Here is a 17,712-nt window from a genome sequence, read left to right on the forward strand (position 1 = left end):
ACAATATATAAAGTATAATCACTTTTTCCAGTTTTATGGAGGCATTAATTAATAAAATTGCATATACTTAATGTATAGAATGTAATGAGTTGATAAACATATATATCATGAAATGGCATCCATGATCAATTTAATTTACATACCAATCTCCTCACATAGTTAACTTTGGGTGTGTGTGTAGTAAGAACACTTAGGATCTCTTAACACATTTCAAGTACACAATACAGTACTATTAGTTATAATTATTACATTATATACGTGAATGTGTGTTTGTGTGTGTGTGTGTATGTGTATATATATATATATATATATATATATATATATATATATATACACACATATATATATGTATATATATATCAGACCTCAATAATCTTATAAATTATTTTGAAAACCATATATGTATATACATATATGTATATATGTATGTATTTTGTCTTTCTATACATGTGGAAATAATATGAAAGAATTACACTTCTGTGTAGTTTGAGTTGTTAAAATAATTACAATAAAAGAAAAATAAGTGCTAAAAATAATATGTAAAAAAACTCTATTTTTTTTAAAAAATGGTGTTGAAGCTATATCAAATCATTTCAGTATCTACTTTATAAAAAGGTTCCCTGCATTTGGATGTTGACATCTAATATGTGAAAAGATTGAATTGAACCAGGTGACCACTGTGATCTCTTCTGCTACCAAAACACATTTGGATCCGTGTGTGACAGTGCACACCTTTAATGCCAATGGCTGGGGAACTTGAGGCAGGAGGATTACAAGTTCAAAGCCAGCCTCAGCAACTTAGGGAGGCCCTTAAAGAGACCCTGTCTCAAAATTAAACAAAAAAATAAAAAGGGCTGGGGATGTGGCTCAGCAGTTTAGTGCCCCTGGTTTCAATCCCTGGTTACCCACCCAAAGAAAATATTTAGATTTCATATAAGCAAGGTTATACATTTTGCTGTAACCCTTAAAGATATTTCATATGTTTAAACTGTTATTTAGACACTCTTAACTAACTATAAAGGCATCTGTCTTACAAAGTGGTACGCCTCCTTCTGGTGCTAATGTAGTGACTTTTTTACAATGTTGACCTTTGAACCACTGACTGTATACTTCTTGGGGGCAAAGACCTTGTTATATTACTGTGCCCCTTAGGTATATTGAATGAATTTAAGTCTTTTAAGCAGAGAGAGTTTCATGAAGTAGAGAATTACATGGTATGATTAAGGAAAAACCTAAAATAAGTAACAAAAAAATCTGTTTTCTGGATTTTTGTTTTCAGTTTAGCAGCCACTGAATAACTCTGTACTTTCTCCTCTTTAGAGAAGCCCTACTATTTTATAATTTCAATAGGGTACACCAAAGCATGTGGCAACACTGATGGATGTATTTCTCATATGAACTTGAAGCCTGAGATGTATGCACCTGAACTACAGATTAATCAGCACACGAACATAGGCTGTTGTGTCTTACTGATTAATTATGCTGAATGATGGATGCAGGTTTAATCACTTTGCCTGATAGATGTAGAGAGCTTGGAAATCATAGTCACCATGTCATTCCTTAATAAACTGTTTTCTAACCAGCTTACTGCAGAAACTTCAAGAAGTTGATATTCCAAGAGGGAAAAAGTATATGATTTTTCATGCATCATTTTACATTTTTGCTAATTTTCCATAGAGATTTTTCTTTGATTAAAAAAATCATACTTTTGTAAATGCAATATTATTCAGGAAATCCATTGTCTGCAAGTCTGTCTGTCTCATCCTGAAATTAGAAAACATAATTACAAAGGTTAATAGAATTCATAATTAGGTTTAGAATGTTAAGGAAATGACTCTTTCCTTAGGCTAGAAAGCCATCAACTCATGGTTAAATTACCTGTCAAAAAATAAAGAGGAGGAAACATAACTAAAAATTGGTTCTTTTGCTTCTAAGAGGAGACTGCTAAGATGATTCACAGAAGAAAAATGAAAGATCTAATTGATCATTTCTCTAACTGAAAAAAAAATAAAAATAAAACCCCAGGATGTATTATATAATTAAGATTCCTTCCTTATAATTTAGTAGATGGTACCTAAGGAGAAAATAAAAACTATCTGTCTGCACCAATGAATTCAACAAATTGTGACAACTCCTCTCATGCTTTAAAGTTAATCCCTCCCTCTCTTTTCTTTCATTGCAGTTTGTGCTTCTAGTTTATATTTGGCATTTTTCATACCATGATAGTTTATAAGTTACCCACATGTTGCTCTTTCCTACATTAGAGATATTGTTGGCCTGGTAAACAGCGGCTGATTTATTCAGTTTTTTTTTTTTTCTTCTATGACCAAAAGACTGAAAAGAACAATTTTAAAGAGGAAAGATTTATTTGGGGGCTCATGGTTTCAGAGGTCTCAGTCCATAGATGACTGACTCCATTCCTTGGGAACTGAGGTAAGACAGAATATCATGGCAGAGGTATGTGGTAGAGAAAAATCAGGTCAAGAGGAGAGCACCAAGGAGCACAACAAAACTCCCTTCACCACAACAAAATATAAATCCCAAAGTCGCACCACCATTGACTCACTCACCTCCTCTGGCCACATCCTACTGCCTACAGTTACCCCACCCAGTTAACCCCTATCAGTTGGATCCATACCGTGATTAGGTTAAGGCTCTCATAACCCAATCATTTCACCTCTAAACTTCTAACCCTACCTTCCTTCCAACTCCCCCTGCTGAAATCCAAGCCTAAACAGAACTTGAATAATAATGCCCTCTGAAAACTTCTGCTGCTGTCACCTGTTCATATTTTCATTCCCAAAGCTTACACTCTTTCTATAACATAGACTGTGTCTGTACGAGTCACAGGCAGCAGTCACCATTCAGGAAGCCCAACCAAGGTATCAAGATCAGGGTCAAAACATGGCAACACAACGGAAGTGTGAGCCAAATTTATGGAGATAACTTTGAAAGTTACAGGTTGACGGTTCTTTTAGTATTTTAACAAGGTCAGTGGAGTTACAAATCCTGTTGGAAGTCAGACAGCCTGTGTTTCTTAACCAATTAATTCTTCTTCACTTTTCTAAATCTTCCCAGCTCAGTTGTTCATGGTAATGATTGCACTCTTCTCTTCTGTCTTCAGTGGAGTCCCTTCAAGTCCCTGGACACGAAGGTGAGAAAACTGGTAGTTTTGTCTGCCTTCAGGTGGAAGGACTAACTAGTAGGCTAGCTCAGGCTCTGAAAACTGGCCCAGGCCCTGTGGGTAAGGATGGAGCCTAGGTACTCATAGGACAATGTGGCAGGGGAAGCACTGACACCAGATGTGGACACCCTCTTTGTCTTATGCCCTCTGGTTTCATCCAGATGGAAACCAGAGCAGGATCCTCTAAGGCCCAGGGTCTAGGAAAGGAGTTCTTCTTGCCTAAGTCTAAGGGCACAGGGCTTATAGTAGTGGTTTGGGTAACAAAAGGAAAGAACACTCCCTGAACATAGAAGCAGGGGTCTGGGTTAGAATCAGTATCTTTTGCCCAAAGATACAATAATATCTTATAAATAGTTGTCCCTGTGCTAGGACAGTGGCTCATTTGCATTTGGGATTTAAAAAAAATTTTCAAAAATTTCAAAATTTTCCATTTTTCTTTCTCTCCTCTTTCATTGCAGTTTTATGTGTGCAAATGCCATCCCACTCCATGGAATTAGCTTTATTTTGTCAACCAACAGGATAAGTACACACCCCTCAAGTCTTTAATTGAAAAAAATAGATGTAACTTTTATTTGAGTAACCAACCAATGTCTTTATGTGAAAAATGAAACTTTTTGAATTGTTATTACATGGGAAACAGCCCAGCAGAACTTCTGACCAAAATTCCATCTTCAAAAGACAACAGCAACAGAAACAAAAATTTTTTTGATAGTTTTAAAATGAATATTTTAAAATCAGATCTTATTCTTTCTACTTTCCATTCAGGGAACTCTCCAAACCAGGGATGGGAAAGTTAGCTGTCAATCCAGAATGACTACATTTGAGAAAAAAAAAATTCGGAATGATAGACAGCTATTTAGAAACTAAGGTTTTCATTACTTACGTTAATGTGCTGCTAAGATTAAGATGGTAGTTCTTTATGATGAGTAGGATCACAGAAATTTAAAGATGGTAGGGACTTAGAGATCACCAAAATCACTGGAATGGCAGGTACATTTGAAAAAGACAAGAGGGCGGAGAGTTACCCGGGGTCATGGACCCAGGTGAGAACCCAGGACTCACTTGCCGCAAGCTGGGCTTTCCTCTGTAGTGAAGTATCAACTATGGACTGAATATAAAAGCCTGTTTCTAGACGTTCTCCTAAGATTTAAGACAAAAGTTACAAATGGTGGTAACAAAAGAGGAAGAAAGTAAAGGAATGGGAGCCTCCTGAAGAGAAGAACCTCCCCCACACACCCAGGTCAGAGACAAGCAGAGAAGCTGTCAGTTTTCTAGACCACTCACTTATATCCTTTTCCTAAACAAACTGGCTAATAAAAAGAAAGGAGGCAGAAAGTATCCTATAGCGAACATCATCCAAGACTTTAAAAATACTAAAAATCCTGTTCTATTTTGGTTTTAATGATGAGCTCACCTACTTGTAAATTTCCATGAAGTACAGATCTCACAAGACACAGAGAGATGAGTCAAACTCTTTTCCTCCACAGAAATCACTTTCTGAGTAGCTCTTTGGGGAAAAGAGCTGGGTTAAATGAGACCCGATGCTTTGCATGTTTGATTTGAAGTAGATCTGACAATGACAGGCCAAGGAGGCATCTGCATTGGTAGCAAGATCTTGTGCTGCTAAGCAGCAAGCTGGAGGCATAGAAATCTATAACAACAGAGAATCAGCCCCAATAGGATTAATTTAGGACTGCCTGTCATTTGCGACTCTTGGACCAGTTGTTATGAGGAGGACTGGCCAGGAATACAAAATGGCCTTGAATTTGTGTTTTGTTGAAACTTGCTGCATGGACTCATCCCCTAAATTTAGCACACAAGCAGATGAAGAATTGAAGGAAAACGGATTAGAAGGTTAGCAGATTCTCCACTGAGATAAATCGCCCCCTTTCATAAGGAGGTCCTAAGGGCATGTGTTCTAAGAAATATGTTTGCAATATTAATTCATTTGAGACAGGAGCTTCTGTTTTCAGGGAGAAGCGATTTGTCACAAACTGGATCCTTATCTGGCATCTCAGCATCAGCAACTCAGATGGGGTCCTGAGAGAAGTGGGAAAGTCTATATATCCAGGAGTAAGGTTAAAAGTGGATTCCTAGCTGCCCTATATGAAAAAAAGAATCAAACCTATTTTTTTAACAAAATGAAGATCTCTCCCAGAATCTCAAAATATTAGAGGTGGAAAAAAATATTTGAGAGCATCTATTTCACTCTCCTGATTTTGGAAAAAAGTTCTAGATAAATTAGAAAATAAAACAGAGTAGAGTCAATAAAGTAAAGCAGTATGGCATAGTGGGTAGAAAATGGATTCTATCAGATAGCCCCAAGCACAATTGCTACTTGCTTCAAGGTCTGTGTTCTAGATATTTGCTTTGTTATATAACCAGACACCTCATATGTAATTAGGTGTCCGGTTATAAAATTAAAACCCACTAATTACTGGCTACATGACTTTGAGTAACTTAAACTTTCTGCATGTCAGTGTCGCTACCAATAAATGGGGTTTATAGTTTCTACTACATTGATATTACTCTAACAATTATGATATTGCATACAAAGTCGATTTACAGTTGCAAGATTTTATGTAATCACAAAATGTAAATAACTACCTTTTGGGGGGTACTGGGGTTTGAACTCAGGGGCACTCAATCACTGAACCACATCCCCAGCCCTATTTTATATTTTATTTAGAGTCAGGGTCTCACTGAGTTGCTTAGCGCCTTGCTTTTGCTGAGGCTGGTTTGAACTCGTGATCCTCCTGACTCAGCCCCCTGAGCCACTGGGATTATAAGCGTGTGCCACCATGCCCAGCAACTATTATTTTTTTTTATGAAGAAAGTCACTTTTATAAGCAACAAGGTAAGAATCAGTCAAGGGCTTTTCATTTGTGGCCTCTAATACCAATGTAGTCAATTGAAAAAAAAAAAAAAAGACTTTTCTATTAAAAGAGCTAATTCAACTATCCACAGGATAAGGATGTGTTCTATTTCTTAGAACACATGCCCTTAGGACCTCCTTATGAAAAAAAGACAAAGAGACTGAGGAGGATAAAAAAAAATAAAAATAAAAAAATTTTGAATATATATATTCCCCATTCTCAAAAAAAGAAAAAAAAAAGAGAAAGAAAAGAAAAAAGAAACAAAGGGCTTAGTAGTATATGAAGCAAACCTGAGTAGACATGAAATTCTGAACAGATGTTGGTCCAAGGAAGGAATCTAGAGAATAGAGAACTCTATCTTGAGCCTGATTCTAGGTAACATATCTTAAATGCCCTCATATAAAAAGTATGTGTATCAATTCAGAAAACGAAATTAAGTCAATAAAACCAGATGTTAGGCACTTAAAGCCAAAAAGTGAATCCAGAAAAAATTGGAGATAATAATAATGAGATCTTAAAAATTCAACAGCATAAACAAAGTAAAAAGAAACAACATGCTTTCGCTGTAGCACCTGTCAACAACATTTAGCAGTTTTATTTTCCATTAAACCTAAAATAATGCAAAATGCAGAGCAACAAATTTATTGACAAAGAATCCAGGAATCCAATGAGAATTGTCAGTAAGCATTTTATCATGATTTTGAAAAATGGATGACTCTTACCTCTTTGGAGTAACATCACAAAGTAGAAATCAAAGTCATCAGAAAATATAGGATGAGTAAAATAAAACATAAAATAATAGATAATAAAGAAGTCCACAAAAATTAAAATCAACACAACTGTAAAATGGAACTGGAAGGCAAGCAGAGGAGAAACGAAAGTTCTGAAGGAAGCGTAGTAAAGGCAGAAAGGATAGAAATAACAACAAATTTGTAAGAGGAAATGGAAAAAAGGAACAAAAATGAAAAAGAGGGAAAATAATAGAGAAGACAGGTAAAGGGGAATCCAGCATACACCTCAGTAGGGCCTCCAAATAAATAAATTTGTTGGAAAAATACACTCAAAATTTATTTTTTTCCTGAAATAAAATAATTCTGAATATACTTGCTAAGAAAGTACATCTACGCTGGAAAACATTGACCCACATCAGTGGATACAAAGATGTATGGACTTCAGAATTTTTTTTTTTTACCAAAAGAAAAGATTAAAACATGAATAATAGAAAGATCCACAGAAACAATCACAATCTGTAAGATTAACCACCATCAAAATTAACTTTAAGAAACATAAGCCAAGGAAATTGCCTTAAGTCCAATGACTCCTCTGCTATAAGGGCTACAGGGAAATAGCAGTGAATGTATGAGAATTGAATAAACATGTTTCCCATGAGTCTTCCTGGAAAAATTACCACATGACAATGTTCAGTCTCTTGAAGGAACTATGAGAAAACTATGGTAAACAGGACAAGCAGGAGCACTGGGTGGTTAACAGGAGTCAAAGGATGTCATTTAAAGCTGACAGATCAAACAATAAAAGTATAAGAGCAGTTAGCCCCACCATGATAATAATCATAAAAGCCTTTTAAATGGATTAAAATTGAAGGGTAAAAGAGAGGAGAAGTAAAATAAAGTAGGAATATGTTAATTGTGTTATCACTTACAGCAATTCTTTTTTTTTTAAAAAAAAGGATTAAATTTATTATACAAATTTATTATTTTAACTGAATGCAACCCCTCCTAAATATCAGAACTACACATACAAAAATGGAGAAAATGAAACAAATAGTATAATGCACACATACAAATTAAAAGTACCCCCCAACATATGGTTATGGAACAGCAAAGCATATATCATATTTAATTGACATTAAAAAAGATTGGGTTACAGAACAAAGTAAAATGCTTTGTAATATTAATATTTATTTTAGTAAAAATATAAATTTGTTAGTGTTGTTGTCTTATCATTTATTAGTCTTTTCTTTGCTCCACTCTCTCATGAGCATTCTTACTCTTCCGGAACATGGTCAGGAACAATTTCTACTGCCTCATGGTCTGTGTTCTAGATATTTGCTTTGTTTCCCCAGAACCTTCCCATATCCAGCCACCTCATATTCTGTAGAGCTTTATCCAAAGATTTGATTCACAGAAAGAGACTTTCCAAATCACTACTTAACAAGGTGAGAAGAAAATTACATCTACATAATCTATATACATATAAATATTACATACACACATATGTACAGAGAGTTTTTGGACAAACAGAAACTTAATTGTTACCTTCAAAGAGAAAACAAACTAAACAGATGAGAAAAAGTGATAGAAGCTGGATTTTCCATTTTATGCCTTTTAATATTTTGGATATTTGAACCATGCACTTGTGTTATGTATTAGAATGTTTTAACATGATGATGAATTGTGATAAACAAAAAATGGACACAGATTCCAAATAAAGAAAGAAAGAAAAAGTTTCCTGCTGCCATTTTGTTTTGGTTTGTTTTGGTTTGTTTTGGTTTGGTTTTCAATGAATCAATCTTGTGTAACTTTCACACTAAAGGAAGGTATGAGCCTCAAATCTCCAAGTTGAAGAAAGAGACAAAAACAATGTTAAAATCAAGACTCAACAGCACATGGGCACAAAGGCACAAGACATTTTGTACAACTAGTCCATAAATGGCGAGGCATAGTGTAGGGAGAGATGAGGCTGGACAAACAGGGCACCACATTAAGAATCTGACATCTCACTCAAGAAGAAAAAGAAACCCACTCAAGAGTTCTAAGTGAGATATTTAAAAACATCACTACATGTCAGAAGCTAACTGAAATTTTCATATAACATCACATGTAGAAACTTATAATATAAATCCATAATGTCAGCTCAATTAGAAAATTGTATGACTAGTAGGCAAGTGCGGTGGCTCATGCCTGTAATCCCAGGGACTCAGAATGTAAGTGTCCGGCGAAGCGTCGGAGGGAGAGACCACAAGAGACCGGCTCCATGCAATTGGCAGAAGGGGTTTTATTGATTCAGCATGCTGAGGCTCCAGGCTCACTCAGGAAGATAGAGCAGCCTAGAGCCCAGAGCAGAGGTCAGGCAGAGCTTAAGTACATTTTTTGGAGAGGGCAGGGGGGCTTTGCATACATCAGAACAAATCATCATGAGGCATGGGAAAATTGAACAACAACTCTGAGACCTGATTAGTACATTCATTGGCGGGAACAGATTGGAAGGGGGTGATTGGTCACTTCTAAGCAGGGTGCACATTTAAACTGATTGGTTTTAGGTCCTGCAATGCCTACGTGCCAGCTTCACAGAACCCCAGGTTTTTAGACAACCAGAGGAGTCAGTGAGAATATTTACTGGGCAGTTTGGGTATTGTCCTAACAGCTACAGGGATTACAGGTTCTGGGGGTAGCAGAGGAATTGTAACAATACTTGGTCTTTTACTTTTTAACCCAAGCCCTGCAGTTTAGAAACGTTACAATGTCCGGTCTTTTACACTTTAACTCAGGCTCTGTGGCTTAGAATCAGCTTAGAAATTTCACCTTTACAAGAAGACTGAGACAGGAGGATCGAGAGTTCAAAGCCAGTCTCAGCAATGGTGAGGTGCTTAGCAACTGATATCTCAATAAATAAAATACAAAAAAAAAAAAAATAGGGGTGGGGATGTGGCTCAGTGGTTGAGTGTTCCTGAGTTCAATCTCTGGCACCAAAAAAAAAAAAAAAAGTAGTGTATGACTAGTTCAGGCAAGAGTATAAAGAAATTCAAAATTTTATAATGCTGGTGGGAGTGTAATTTGGTCCAGCCACTTAAAGAGCAATTTGTCAGTTTCTGTTTGAGTTGAAAATGGGCATTTCATACATCCTAGTAATTCTATGTCAAGTTAATGTCCAAGAGAAATCCTCATATAAAAGCCCAAGGAAGCTTGCACAGGAGGCTATTGCAGCATGTTTGTAATAGCAGACTTTGAAAAGCTACATTGTATAGTATATCCTATTCAGAAAACACTTATATAGGGCGGGAGTGTAGCTCAGTAGTAGAGAATTTGCCTACCATGAGCAATGCCCTAGGTTTGATCCTCAGCAATGGAAAAAAAGAAAAAAGAAAAAACTATGCAGTTAAAATGAGTAAATGAGAAGTCACATAATAGTATTTATGCCTGCAATTAAGAGAACCTAGATAAGTGGAGTCCACATAACCTATATTCATTTTCCATTATTGCTGTCACAATATCCCAAACTTCCTGATATAAAACAACAAAATGCATTCTATTTAACAGTTCTTGGAAGTTAGAAATCTGAAAATAGTCTCACTGGGCAAAAATAAAGGTGTTGGCAGGAATGTATTCATCCTAGTGACTTTAGGGGAAATGTGTATTCTAGCTTTGTCCAGCTTCTGGGTCATCCACATCTCTTGGTTCCTGGCCTCTTCTTCCTTATTTAAAAGCCAACACTGGCTGATCAAATCTGTCCCACATGGAATCACTCCCACACCCCTACCTTCTCATCTTTTACAGACCTCTGTGAAGACCAGGGTTCACTTGGATAATGCACATAATCCTGCTCTATTAAGGTGAGCTGATCAATGACTGTAACCCAGCTGAGCATCCATTCTCTCCTGCCATGTTCGTAGATTAGTCCATCACAGGCTCTGGGGAATAGGTTGCTGACATTTTTACAGAGGAACCTGAAATTCTTCCTAACACAGTCTTGGGTAACTGATGTTTTGCTGCACTCTGATTCATCCTTCTGAGATAAGATCTGCTCAGTATTGTGGTGGTTAATAGTGAAATGCTCATTTATTTAGATAGGATACAAATCCACTCCAGAAATCAGCACAGAGTCAACAGCAATTTTACCATCGCCATCTGACAGCTGCTTAGAATTCAAGGTTTACTACAAGGTTCATAGCACTTAACTAGGCTCAGTGAAGAGTCAAAATAACCTTTTTAGGAACCCACACACTAATTAGAGATGTAGTCACCCAAAGTCAAAATAATATTCATAGACCAATGCACAATTCACATTGATCAGTACAGATACGACTGACTAAAATAGCACAAAAGGTCTTTTTTTCCCTGAGTTTTCATGCAATTGAAGTCCAATTGCTAAAATCAAGTGGGCGAAGAAATCAATGGTTGCTGTTGATTTTCAGGGCTCCTGCTACCTCAAGCTGATTTGGAGAATTGCTGTTCTATCAAACTGATCATGAATAAATGGCTGGGCCCTCATTTCCATTTAGAATGTCTGTTTAAATGCTGATTTGACCTCTGAGTGTACTGAGGGTTGAGCAGTGTATGTAAAGCTGTCATTAAAATTGCATATGAAGCACAGGTTAAATCACAGCTACTGTATCTTGTTGGCTAATTTTCTTCTCTAGAATCCTGAGAGGAAGAAAGAGACAGCAGCTAGATGTCAATAAACTGAAACAGAACAAGGAAATTTTAGTGTTTGTTAGAATCCTATCTGAGTTTCTGAATTCTGCTAAGAGAATCCCCTCCACACACCACTTGCTAAATTGCTTTATGATATTTTTTTAAAATGTGATACAAAATAACCCTCTTAAAACTGAGAAGAGTGAGTGCAATTCTGGTTTTGCACAGGAAATTAAAGGTGTAGAGAGTTTAATATAAATGTCTTCAGAATTTCACAAGAAACACTCAGTAGAAATCTTTTTAAATTTATTTCGTGGTTTACCTCCCACCCCAAGGGTTGAAAATCTCAAGCACAGGGAACAGTTACTGATTTACTGGCTGATCCACAGCCTTTGTTTCGGTGACAGCTAGGCTGACCCATTTCATTTTTCTAAATTGCTTTCTAATTTCCTGAGGACAGCAGTGTTGTCATAGTGCGTTTAGAGCATTCTGTGTTTCAAACTGCCTAACCCTCTCGTTATTTCTCATATTTCATCTCAGTTGGAGAAGAAGTTTTCCTTTAGAAAGAGAATATAGGTTCAGAGAGTCAAGGGACCCACATTGAATCCCTGCTCTGCTGTTTACCACTTGTGTGACCTTGGAGAATTCACTTGCCCTTTCTGACACTGAGTTTCCAGCATCTATTTAAATATATTTTCAAAAGACCCTTTCAGTTTTGAAGTGCTATGCTCTTTCAAGTTAGCTTTATGGGTGCTTCAAACTAGTAAAAATACATGTTGTCATTTTACAAAAAAAGAAAGAAAGAAAGAGAAATCTTTGCTAATTACAGACTCATTGGTCCAGCCACACATGATTATTTTGAACCAAGTAAGATATTTGGATATAGAAAAGTGATTTTAGGTAAATAGTAGAATCGGAGATCCTTAGCTCATCCCCCACCCCAAACAACAAGTGGGTAGTCATCCATGGAAAAAGTGCCTTTGGAAGATTTTTAGGACCCTTAGGAGATTGAAAAACACTAGCGAAAGTTAAGACACAGAAGATTACTTCAAGAATGCAGGCACATGACTAGGGGATAACCTCATCACCTGTGCTGTAGTACAAGTTTGGAATCAATTCCATTCCCCTGTGTGATTGGCTCCAATTGCTTTGGCTTCAGTCCTATTAGCAGCTCCATCTTCCAAGGAATCTGGGAGAAGATTTTTCCACCTACCTATGGTAAAATACCCATCAACTCTGGACTCAGCTGGATCCTAAACATCACTATGACCTGACTGAAGACCTGATCTACTGAAGTCTGAAGCAGTACTTCCTACTCATAAACCCAGAAGAGATATGCACATCCTCAGCCCTACCGTCAAGACCACTAACCTTAATTCCAATTGTAGACACTGAAGCAGAGCTCTGACCAAGATCTAGCCCCATGCCACAGTGGTCCTGGGGCAGTCTTGCCCACTCAGGTATCCAGTGGGATATACACTCATTCATCCTCCTAATGAAAGTATCAATAACCTAGATCTTGACTGCGGACACTAAAGTGGTCCTGTGACTCACCCTTTGCCACAGTATGGAGATTGTCCAGCCTGCCTAGAGATCCAGAAAGAAATATACTGAACAAGCCCCCCAAAATAGGCCCACTGACATCAGTCCTAACTGTAGATCTTAAAGTAGGTCGTGATCTAGCTTCTATCCCATTCTACTGAGATCCAGAGGCAGCAAGAAACTCACTAAGCAACTGAGTGTGAGCCACAACCATGTGTGCCCTTGATAACATGCTTGTCATCTAAAAACTTGACTGGTGATCCAGAAGTGGTCCATCATTCAACTCAGTCTCAGAGGCAATCCCATCTTCCCAGGAATCTCAGAGTAACCATAACCACCTGTACCCCAAGGTAAAATTCTCCCAGATTCAACTGAAAACCTAATAGCAAAATGACTCAGCTCCAGCCTTACTCAACTACAGTCCTGGAGGCAGTCCCACCTGTCTAGGGACTAGCAAAGGGCCTTTATTTAGCAGAATCAGTCTACGAAGACTGTAGAGGTGTTTACTTCCTCATAATCTCAGACACCAATGCACAACTACACGAACAATGAGAAATCAGACAAATGTTTGACACCACCAAAGAAGACTAAAATCTGCCAGTAGCCATCCCCAAAGACATGAAGATTCAAATACTGTCAAAAAATTTTAAGTAATCCTTTTAAAGAACCTCAGAGATCTACAAGAGAACCACAGGTACACGGCTAAATCAAATTGAAATAAAATACATAAACAAACTAAGAAGATTACTTTAAAAAAAATAGAAACCATAAAAAATAACTGATCAAATAAATCTTGAAGCTAGAGCATGAAATAAATAAAAAATTCAATAAAGAACTTTAACAACAGATTCAATCATGCAGAAGAATCAATGAAAGGAACGAAAAAAAGAGACCCAGCTAAAGGAAGAAAAAGATAATTATAAAAAATATTTAAGAAATCTTAGAAAACCTATGAGACACCATCAACAAGAGAACAAAATATTCATTAAAGGGGTACTAGAAGGTGAAGAGAAAAAGAGAGAGATAAATATGTAATTTAAAGAAACTACGGCTGAAAAGTTTCCAAATCCAGGAAGAAAAATGGGCATCTTGCTTCCTAAAGCTCAAATATCCTTAGATATAGTTTAATAGTTTCAAAAGTCAAAGACAGAATTTTGAAAGCAGCATGAGTAAAGCAACTTGTCACATACAAGAGAGCCTTCTGTATGACCATCAGTATATTTCTCAGCAGAATCGTTGCAGGCTCTGAGCAAGTGGGAAAATACATTTCAAAGTACTGGAAGAAAACAAACAAAAATAAACAACTAAGCAAAAATATGTTATCCAACAAAGGTGTCCTTGATGAATGAAGGAAAGATACTTCCCCAAACAAAAACTGAGGGAGTTCGTCACTACTAGAGCTATCTTATAACACTTGATGAAAGAGATTTCAAAGTTGAAATGAAAAGGTGGAAAACAAAAACAAGAAAACATATAAAAATATAAATGTCACTACAAAAGTTGAAAATTAAAAAAAACCAGAATTTTATAGTTCTGTAATGTTTGCACATAAACCACTTTTACTATCGATGCATAAATTATGAGGCAAAATGGTATGAATAATAATTGTACCCCCCAAAATTTGCTAATGAAAAGCAATATAAAAGAAGTAAAATTTAACATCAATTACATAAATTGTGAGGGAGAGGAAGTGTTGAGTACCTGTACACAGTTGAAGATAAGTTGGTAGATTAAACAGACTGGTATCAAATATTTGGTTTGAACTCATGTAAACCATAAGAAATAATATACAGGAGTTATAAAAAGACAAAGAGAAAATAATCAAAGAATACCACCACACAAAAATAATCAACCAACACATTTAAGACAAGAGAAGTAGTGAGGAATAAGATTATTATAAAACAAAAAAGAAATGATTATCAAAATGGCAAAAGTTCCTACCTATTTAAAACTTAATTTCAAAGTAAATGAACTAAGTTCTCCTAACAAAAGACATATAGAGTAGCTATTTACAAAAGATTCACATTTTATTTAAAGACATGTATAAACTGATATTTAGTGAGGAGGTGAGAAAGGAATTTCAAACAAATAGTAACCAAAGAAAGCAGCAGTGGCTGTACTTATTTCAGACCAAAAAAAACTGTACACAAAAGCATAACATATAGTGTGTGTGTGTGTGTGTGTGTGTGTGTGTGTGTATATATATATATATATATATATATATATATATATATATATATCAGACAATATAAAACCTAAACATATAAAGCAAATATTAACAGAGCTAAAGGGAGAAATAGGCAATACAATCCTAGTAAAATAATTCAGCACCCTATTCCTTCTAATGAGTAAATCATACAGACAGAAAGTCAATAAGGAAAGAAACAGCCAAATTGAACAACACAATAGACCTAAAAATAGACCTAAAAGACATACATAACTTTCTAAGCAACAGTAGAATGCATATTCTTCTGTACTTCATTAGAATGTACTTCTGAAGAGTACTTTGAACATTTTTCAAGATATCACATGTAAGATCACTAAAAAGACCTTAAGAAATACGAAAAGTTCACAATCATCCCAGGAATCTTTTCCAACCAAAATGGAATAAGGCAACAATTCAATAACAGTAAGAAAATGAGAAAATTCTTAAAAGGTATGGAAATTAACAATAAACTTTAACTATTGGGTCAAAGAGAAAATCAATGGGAATTTTTAAAATATCTTCAAAAAATGAAAAAAAATCCTATAGGATGCAACAAAAGCTATATTAAAAGGAAAGTTCATAGCAATAAATAACTACATTAAAAAAAAACAAAAAGATTTTATATAAACAACCGAACTTTACACCTCCGGGAACTAGCAAAGAAGACCAAACTAAGCCCTAACTTAGCAGAAGGGAAAAAATACTCAAAATTTAATCAGAAATAAATCAAATAGGGAAAAGTAAATAGTACAGAAAAACAATAAATATATGTTTAATTTTAAATAAACAATTTTTTATTTAACTACACTAAAAAAAGAAATAATACAAATAAATAAAGTCAGAAATACAGTAATAAACATTACAACCAATGCCTGTGAACTAAAGTGAATCATAAAGGAATATTGTTAAGATACTTCCCCAAACAATAAATAAATTGGATAAAGTAGAAGAAATGTTTAAATTCTTAGAAGAGATACCCAATCTATTGAACCTGAATTAAGAGGAAATATAAAGCATTAATGGACTAACAAAAAAAATGAGTAGTAAGTTAAAAATTTCTCAACAAAGAAAAGCCTAAGATGAGATGGCTTTCTAAGTGAATTCTATCAAACATTATCAAAAAATACAAGAAAATAGATCAGTTCCAAATTTAATTTATGGACTAGTAGTACTCTGATATCAAAATCAGATGAAGACACCACAAGAAAACAAACAACAGATCAATATTCCTATGAACATAGGTGCAAAAATACACAAAATAGTATTGTTAGACCAGGATGCAAGAAAAGACCACTGACTCCAATTAAAATCAAATTAAAGCAAGCTTATTATTTCGACCAGCTGGGTTTCCTCTCCCAACAAAAACCGAGGGAACAAGGCAGCAGCCGCAGCTTTCCTGCAGCCCAGCTTTATAGCCCAGAAAGTTACACAAATGCGGGTTACAGATAACAAAACTCTGAGGAGCATAACACAAATGCTAGTTTACATTTTTACTGGCCCTGACATCAGAATTAATGAAGGTCATTAGAGCCTCAGAGAGGGTCATTATCTGGCCAAGGAAGGCCAAGATTTATGAGGCGCCACTAAAGTTTCAGAGAGGGCTGCTATCCGGTCAGAGAGCCAGGCATGGGTGAGTTCAAGGCCCGGGCAGGCATTCCAAGCTAGTTCAGAATTTGCAGTAATTTATAGTAAAACCCAAATTAACTTTTCATGGCTTTGTGGTGAGATGGCTCCCAATTTTAAGAAAAAATGAGGCTAGGTCTGTCATTATCACTTTAACAAGGATTATACATTATGATAAAGTGAGATTTATCACAGGCTATAAGGATGATACAATAAATGCAAATCAATTAATACGATTCACCACATTAACAAAAGAAAATATAATAGATGCAGAAAAAGATTTGGCAAACTCAACACCCATTTAAAAAAGCTCTGAACGAAATGAGTATAGAAAAGTGTTCCTCAAAACAGCAAAGGGCATTTATGAGAATCCCGTAACTACCATTATACTCAATAGTGAAAACTTGAAAGCTTTTCATCTAAAATCTAGAACCAAATACAAATGCCCATTGTCACCACTTCTATTCATCATAATTCTCAAAGTTCCAACTAGAGAAATTAGACAATTAAATGAAATGAAGCAAAATCACAAGTAGTACCTAAATTGTAAAAGAAAATGTATGATAAATTGTGGTATCAAGGTGTATTAAGAATTGTAATGCAAAATAAATAAATAAATAATAGAATATTAAAAAAACATTAAATTTTTTCTGATATTATCCTATATGCAGACAATCTTAAAGACACTAAAAAACTTCTGTACAAACAAATGAATCCAATAAATCTCATGCATAAATTCACATATAATAAAATATTAAACATCCTATAAAAAAGTATGTTCTGCATTTGCAACAAAAGGAAGAACCTAGAGAATATAATATTAAGTGAAATAATCTAGATACAGAAAGACACTGGTGAATAATTTCATTTATACGTGGAAGCCAAAACAGCTGAAGTCATAGAAACAGT

Source organism: Callospermophilus lateralis, chromosome 3 (assembly GCF_048772815.1).
Source record: "Callospermophilus lateralis isolate mCalLat2 chromosome 3, mCalLat2.hap1, whole genome shotgun sequence".
Taxonomy (NCBI): Eukaryota; Metazoa; Chordata; class Mammalia; order Rodentia; family Sciuridae; genus Callospermophilus; species Callospermophilus lateralis.